The following is a 9,001-nucleotide window of genomic DNA, read 5'->3' on the forward strand; positions in this document are numbered from 1 at the left end:
TACCCTGTGCAACAGCATGGATGGAACTGGAGAGCATTATGCTAAGTGAAATAAGCCAGGTGGTGAGGGAAAAATACCATGTGATCTCACCTTTAACTGGAACATAATCAACAAAAGAAAAAAGGAAACAAAATATAACCAGAGACATAGAAATTAAGAACTATCTAACAATAACAAGAGGGGAGGGGGAGGGGACAATGGGGGTTTTCAGGAACTTCTATAAAGTACACATGGACAAAACCAAGGGTAAGTGTGGAAGTAAGGGAGGTAGGTGGGTTTGGCTGAGGTGAAGGGGAGTGAAGGGGGGAAATGCAGACAACTGCAGTTAAACAACGATAAAGTAATTTTTAAAAGAAGATAAACAAAATTGACAAGCTTTTAACCAGACTCATCAAAAAAATCAGAGAGGACCCAAATATATAAAATCAGAAATGAAAGAGGAGAGATTGTTCCTGATACCACAGAAATAAAAAAGTTTGTGAAATGTTACTATGAAAATATACATGAGAGGAAATTTGAAAATCTGGGGAAATGAACAAAATTGTAGAAAGATATAATCTTCCAAAACTAAATCAAGAAAAGTGTGATATCCTAAACTGATAACAGCTAGTGAAAATGAAGCAATGGTCAAAAAAACTCTGACACACAAAAGCCCTGTACTGGATGGTTTCACAAGAAGATTTTACAAAACATTTCAGGAGAAGCTAACCCCTATCTTTCTCAGAATAGTTCTAAAAAAAAAAAAAACAAGAAGAAAGAAATCTTCCCAACTGTTTTTATGATGCCAGCATTGTCGTAATCCCAAAAGCAGATAAAAACATTTTTAAAAAACCCTGCAGGCCAATATCACTGGTGAACATGGAAAATAAAATCCTCAAAGAAATATTTCCAAACTATATCCAGGAACACATTAAAAAAGATCATGCACCAACATCAAGTAGGATTCATCCCAGGGATGAAAGAGTGGTACACTATTCCCAAATCAAAAAGCGTAATTCATCACATAAACAAAAAGACAGACAAAAATCACATTATCATATCAATAGATGTGGAAAAGGCATTTGATACAGTACAGCACCAATTTATGAATATATCTGGTCTAGTTACTTTTTAATCAACATCCAAGAAGACACAACAAAACCTCTTCATCATGACACTTAGACTTTAGGGATGGACATGGATGATATCAGATTGATAAAACTGCTGTGAACTATATTAAAGCAAGATACATGATGAAGAATAATAGGTGTGTGATTCATTTTATATAAGAGATTAAGGATGACCTCTTAGAGCACATGTTATTTAAGGAAAAACTTGAATGTGCCCTGGCTGGTGGAGCTCAGTGGATTGAGCACAGGCTGTGAACCAAAGGGTCGCGGTTTGATTCCTAGTCAGGGCATGTGCCTGGGTTGCAGGCCAGGTCCCCAGTGGGAGCCATGTGAGAGGCAACCATACATTGATGTTTCTCTCCCTCTCCTTCTCTTTCCCTTCCCCTCTCTCTAAAAATAAAAAAAAAATTAAATATGTTGTAGACCACTCTGCGTGGTTCTAGGAATTGTATCTCGACCCCTTGTGGCTAAGGGCGAGGGACGACCTTTGGAATGTGAGCCACAGGAGACAAAGCTTGTCTCTGGTAGCAAACACTGCCTCAGTTTCCTCTCCCTGCCCCCAAAGCTTGGTCAGAAGTCAATGATGGCTAAGACCCCTCACAGTGGGGGGCAACTTAAGCCAGACTGGATCACTTGGGCAACCTTCATGGAAGGACTCGGGGGGGGGGGGGTGTTGCTGCAACAAAGAGCATGGACTCTTGTCCCTGGCTTTGACGTAGCCCAAGTCCCCATGTCCTCTGGGAGAAGTGCTTTCTGGCTCTAGTCCCCTTAAGCCTGAGTACCTGATGGGGAAGGGTGAAGCTCCTTGCTTTGCTAGAACGTGTCCTGGGGGAAAATCTGGTATCACAAAGACTTCCTGATAAACTTGTGAAATCTGCTCTGCTAAGAGTGCTTTCACTCATATGTTAAGGGTTTGAGCAGGAAACTCTAAAACTCTGTTCCTGACAGACTCTGACTGGTACTAAACCCTCAGATTTTTTTGAAATGTTATCTACTGTTTGATCCTTGCCGCCCTTTATTCCTGTGTATTACAACCCAATAAAAGCCTTTGGAGGAGGGGGGGGGGCTCAACGCCTTTTCCCCTGAGAAACCGGCCACTGCTCAAGGCCTTTTTCCTCTGGGAAAATGACCACCTCTCCTTCCCAAGCAGATCACATCATGTCTCAGTCATGTTTACTCCCATCCATGGTGGACGGGGGTGACTTTCGAGGAAAATCGCCCCCTACAAAAATATTTTTTAAAAAACTTGAATGAGCCCTGGCTGGTGTAGCTCAGTGGATTGAATGCAGGCCTGTGAAGCAAAGGGTCACCAGTTCGATTCCCAGTCAAGGCACATGCCTGAGTTGCAGGCCAGGTCCCCAGTAAGCGATATGTGAGAGGCAACCGCACATTGATGTTTCTCTCCCACTTTCTCCTTCCCTTCCCCTCTCTCTAAAAATAAATAAATAAATAAATAATATTAAAAAATTTGAATGGAATGAGGGAGCCAACCTTGCTCTGATGTGGGTAGGGGGTAGAGTTTTTAAAATAGAGAAAAAAGCAAATTCAAAGGCCCTGATGTGGGGATAAGCTTAATTTATTTGAAGACCAGTGTGGAGTCCAATTTGACTGGAGGGTAATAGTGAGGTATAGTACATGTATACAGTACAACTCAGTAAGTCACAGGTACTTTTCTTCATAATTAGTATAAGAAAAGCAGTCTTTTAGAAGTGTATAGTTAGAGGGACCAGATGTCAAAAGACATAAAGAGATTTTGATGCCTATATATTTGTTGTTTTTGAAGAAAGATGTTAGCTTCTTCTCTGTGAAAAGGTAATGAACTACTACTTTTTCTATATTCAATTACTATCTAGTAGGTTGGGAAAAGGTAATAGGAAGGAGAAGGAATCAATTAGTCTCATTTACATCCATGTTCCCAGGAGCCTTTAGAAAAAAAGTATTCATGGGCTAACCTCTATTACAGATCTCGATTTTTAGTAGTATAATTTCAGCCATATGAAGTATGGTCACTATGGGGAAAACTGCAGTGCTTGTGCTCTGGCCTAAGGCAGCCACCAGTCCTGTATAGTATAAATGAAAACTGGTCTCCCTGTGAGAAAAGGGAGTGAAAGAGTTCACTCAGGTGGTAATCTTGGCCTCTTCACTGAGATACAGATATATTGAGTTGTTTAACTCACATTACCACTTGGGTGGTTCAATGGCACTACCTCAAAGTCCAAATACCCAAAGTAGAATACAGAGGATCACCCCTGCAACATGTCCATAATAAGGTCCTTTTGATGTTTCCCTAGGTTTCTATATGATATTGCCATGCCTCTAGTTACATAAGTCCAAAAGATGGAGTTACTGTGATTCCTCCACTGCCTTTACCTTGACATCCAATCCATTATGAAATCCCAGTTATTTTACCTATTTCTAAATATCTTTTGAAACCAACTCTTTTCTTCCATCTCTATTTAAACAAACCATCCCAACTATCATAAATGTTCCCTATACTAAATAAATAACTTTTAAAAAGATATATTCTGAGTCTTCCTCATTCATTCTTAATAGTCTAATCAACAATAGATATTATATGTACAATAACATAGATGAGACACCACACAATTATGTTGTGCTAAGTGAAATAAGCCTATGTGAAGATTACATGTTACATGATTCCACTTACATGAAGTTTTAGAGTAATCAAAATGAACCTAAAGTGATGGAAATTGGGTCAGTAGATTCTTTGGGAGTTAAAAATTGACTGGGAAGGGGCACAAAGGGATATTTTGGCATGATGGAAATATTTTGTTACTTGATACACATTCATCAAAACTTTTTAAATGAATATTTAATTGTTTGTAAATTATAACTCAATAAAAACAATGCACATGCAATTACTTACCACCCAGACCCCTACTCTCAAATTCCATGTTTTTTATTGTTGTTATTATTGTTGAGACATAACTCAAATATTTAACATCATTTATAGACTTTGGCTCTTGCTTTCCTCTCCAACCTCAACTCCCAGTATATTTCTTGATTTCCAGATATTCTGGGGGTTTAGGGGTTTGGTTTTGTTTTGTTTTTTGCAGTTTCTCAGAATGTCCCTGTGTTTCCTGGCTCCACATTCTTGTATATTCTTTATTTTCTGCTTAGAATTTTGCCTTCCTACTATGCTTTGCTTAGTTAACTGATATTCATTCTTTATGTTTCAACTCAAATATCACTTTAACAAAGAAGCTTCCCTAACCTCCATGACTAGGACAACCCCTTCTATTAAATTCTGTTCAATGCTCCTCTACTTCATACACTTAGTATTCTTGCTGGGTTTTGTTTTGTTTTGATTGGTTTTGCTTAAATAATAAATTTTTAAATGTATATTCTAAAGATTTTTATTTATTTTTAAAGAGAGAAGAAGGGAGGGAGAAAGAGAGGGAGAGAAACACCAGTGTGTGGTTGCCTCTCACATATTCCCAACTGGGCACCTGGCCCACAACCCAAGTATATGCCCCTACTGGGAATCAAACTGGTCACCCTGTGGTTCACAGAACAACACTCAATCCACTGAGCCACACAAGCCAGGGTTTAAATAAAAGTTAAATGTTAACTTTTTAAAAAGTTCTGTCTTGATCACTATGCTATGATCTCAATTCTGACAAAGTCCATATCTATTTTTATTTACCATGTTGTCTCCAGAGCCTACCACAGTAATATACACTCCATATCTGTGGAATGGCTGGCTGAATTAATAAGCTGGAAGAATGAATTCCTGACTTCTGGTACATTTGATGGGAAAAGGGAGCCTTATAGTGAATGAAAGAAAAATCTTAAAGACATGAATGATGAGAATCATCCTAAGGAAATAGTGAGCTGAAATTGATATCACAATGTTATAGTGAGTTTTGTGTGACACAAAGGAGAAATTGGTGGAGGAACTCAGAAGCACTGGAGGTGTGCCACAGATCTGTGATTCTTGCTTCTGATGAAGCAGCAGCATTCCTTATGATAGGAACAATAAGCAGAAAAAGAAAGAGCATAGGAAATACAGGCTACTGATCAGACAAGTATGGCTATGTAGAAATTATAGAGAATCTGTTCTGTCTCACTTGCTGGAAAGAACTTTTCCATCATCAAACATTCCTATCTTTTGGCTAGGCCACCTCATAAGGCAGGGAACTCTCTCACAGAAATTATTTAAGCCTTATTTGGATTTCTACCTGTGAGTTGTATTACAGAACACTTCATACATTGGAGGAGAAATAGTACAAGATGGATTCTCTTCCTTATAACAATTTCATGTCTTAAAACATGGTGTTTTATTCTTTAGGCACTAATTATCTAGTGAGAAGATAAAGTGAAAATATAAAGAAATATATAGTGAGTGACCTAAACAGATAAATGAAATACTATTGGAATTGCAAAGAGCAAAGATCTTTCCGGCTGGGGGGAAACAAATATTTTTAGTGGAGAAAGTAGCATTTAAGCAAGGTCTTCAGAGTAGACTAGATATTCCATAGGCATAGAAAGAGAGAGAGACTAATGGTAAAGTATAGAGTCATGACAAGAGGTATGGTGGTGGGAATGCACATATTGAAGAAATAGTAATAGTTTAGTGTGGGGGGGGGGGCTCCACCCGCAGGATGCCCCCAGCCACCACAGATGAGAATAAGTCTACCAAGACATGATCTGCTTGGGGAGGAAAGATGGCTGATCTCTCAAAGGAGAAGGGCCAAGAGCTTTTCCCTCAATGGGCCTTTATTGGGTTCAATTTGCACAGGAATACAGGTAAGGCTCATCAATTATTGTCAAGCATTACAGATCAAACAATAGATAACAAACAAAGAACTACAAGGGCTTATTCTGAGTCAGGGTCAGTTAGCTAAGGGACTATAAAACTTTGGGAAACAAACTCATTTCATGCGCAGACCCTTATCAGAAAATTGAGAGCATTCTTAGGAAAGCAGATTTCACAAGATTTTGTGTATTCTTTGTTAGGCCTGATCACCCTGGGGAACCCACCCTTTCTAGCCCAGAGCTACACCACCCTCTGTCATTGTTTCAGGCTTAAATCAAGCAGGGGAAGTAAGGCAGCCAAGAGATTAGTAGGAGACTTCCCTCAGACAGAATGAGGACTCAGGCTATGTCAAAGCTGAGGGGCAAGGGTTTATCACTCCCTTTTGCTATAGCCCCCCAAGTCCTTTCTTGAGGGCCCCCTGTGACCATGCCTGTCTTAGGTCTTCCCTCCCTTGATGAATATTACCCATCATTGGCTAACTGGTCATGCACTAGAGGCCAGTCAGGGTGAAGTAAAGGGGGCAAAGGCAGTATCCCTACCAGGGAGATAAGCTTTGTATCCTTAGTGGCTTATGGTCCCAAGGACTATCACTCATCTTTAGTCATGAGGGGTTACATCTTCTTAAACCAGGCAGGGAAGTTCCCAACAGTTTAGAATGGTATGTGTTAGGAACCACCCTGCCTGATTTCAGGAGCTGTAACACGCCCCGCCCCCCATGGCTAAGGCTGAGTGAATGACCTTCAGACTATAAGCCGCTAAGAAGACAAAGCTTATCTCTCTGGCAGGAGCACCGCTTCTGCTCCTTTTTTAAATAAGTGGCCTCCAATGCTTGATCAGTTAGCCAATGATAGGTAAGATTCCCCAAGGGGAGAACAACCTAAGACAGGCATGATCACATGGAGGCCCCAGGGAAGGACTTGGGGGGTTGTGGAGAAAGGGGGTGATGGACCCTCGCCCATCAGCTTTGGCAAAGCCTGAGTCCTAATTCCGTCTGCGAGAAGTCTCCAAAAATTCCTTGGCTATCTGGCCTCCTCTGCCTGACTTAAGCCTGAAACAATGACAGAGGGTGGTCCAGCCCTGTGCTGGAAAGGGCAGGCTCCCCAGGTGATCAGGCCTGAGGAAGGATATGTAAAATCCTGTGAAGCCGCTTTGCTAAGAGTGCTCTTAGTTAAATCATAAATGTTCAAGCGGGAAATGAGTTTGTTTCCTAAAGATTTGTAGCCTTTTAGCTGATAGACCCTGACTCAGAAGAAGACCTAATAGTTCTTTGTATGCTATCTATCATTTGATCTTTACTGCCTGACAATGATTAATAAGTTGTACCTGCATTCCTGTGCAAATTAAACCCAATAAAAGCGTAGGCAAGGCTCAGCACGCTCTCCCCTTGAGAGGGTGGCCAAGCCGCTTGGAGGCGCTTCCTACTTGAGGAAGTAGCCGTGTGGTCCCTTTTCCTCCACAGGACTCTGTAGTCCATGTGAATTTGTCTCATATCTCATCCATGACGCTGCGAGCACTGCAAGCCCGTGCATGGGTCAGGTATGTACTATGAGTTTCCTGAAATATAAGCTTGGAAAGTAGAACCACAGTAATACAGATTTAAAATTTGGAAGTGTCCTTAGAAATCTTTTAATGGAAAACCACTAATTTTATATAAGCAATTAGAGATCCCAAAATGTTCATTGAAATGGCCAAGACTACCTTGCTATTATGTGGCTGAGCATAACCTTAAACCCTATTTTGTTTGATTCTTGAACAAATAGTTTTATATTTTACTATATTCTCTCTACACTGTACCTCTGACAGTCTCAGAATGGCTATAAGAGTCAAGCAGAGGTATTTGGCCTTTTACCTGACACAGATGGGGGCTTATGGAAAGATTTGGGACAAGGAGTAAGTAACATGATTGAACCTGCATTTTATAAATATGATGGTTGGAGAAGGAAATAAGAAAGACCAAAGGAGAAACTTGATGGGGGGAGGTATATTTAGCATGACTTGCTATTGAAAGTACATATTGTTCTATACAATAGATTTATACAGTAGACAACATGAAATATAGTTCTAGACATCAGGAGAAATTTCAGATCTGGAGAAAGGGTTCTGGGAGTCATTCAAATAAAAGTGATAAACCCCTAGAGCAAGGACTATAAAGGAAAGAATAAACAAATGGGATCTCATCAAAATAAAAAGCTTCTGCGCAGCTAAAGAAAACAGCATTAAAATAAAAAGACAACCAACTGTATGGGAAAACATATTTGCCAATGATATCTCAGACAAAGGTTTAATCTCCAAAATATACAAAGAACTCACACGACTTCACTCTAAGAAGACAACTAACTCAATTAAAAAATGGGGAAAGGACTTGAACAGACACTTCTGCAAGGAGGACATACAGAGGATCCAGAGACACATGAAAAGATGCTCAATATCGCTAGCTATCAGAGAGATGCAAATTAAAACTACAATGAGATACCACTTTACACCGGTGAGAATGGCTAACATAAACAAAGCAATAAACAACAAATGTTGGAGAGGGTGTGGGGAAAAGGGGACTCTAGTCCACTGTTGGTGGGATTGCAGACTGGTACAACCATTATGGAAAACAGTATGGAATTTTCTCAGAAAACTAAAATTGGACTTGCCTTTTGACCCAGCAATTGCACTGCTAGGATTGTATCCTAAGAACCCTAAAACACCGATCCCAAAGAACCTATGCACCCCAATGTTCATAGCAGCAAAATTTACAATAGCCAAGAGTTGGAAGCAACCTAGGTGCCCGTCAGTAAATGAATGGATCAAAAAACTATGGTACATATACACAATGGAATTTTATGCTGCAGAAAGAAAGAAGGAGCTCCTACCTTTTGCAACAGCATGGATGGAACTGGAAAGCATTATGCTGAGTGAAATAAGGCAGGTGTTGAAGGACAAATACCATATGATCTCACCTTTAACAGGAAGCTAAACAACAAAACAAACAAGCAAGCAAAATATAACCAAAGACACTGAAATAGAGAACAGGCTGACAGTGACCAGAGGGGAGAGGGGAGGGAATTTCAGGGGAAATAAGGGAAGGATTTAGAGGAACATATATAAAGGATACATGGACAAC

The sequence above is a fragment of the Sturnira hondurensis genome, unplaced genomic scaffold, assembly GCF_014824575.4.
Source record: "Sturnira hondurensis isolate 20B ecotype Veracruz unplaced genomic scaffold, ASM1482457v3 Scaffold0011652, whole genome shotgun sequence".
NCBI lineage: Eukaryota > Metazoa > Chordata > Mammalia > Chiroptera > Phyllostomidae > Sturnira > Sturnira hondurensis.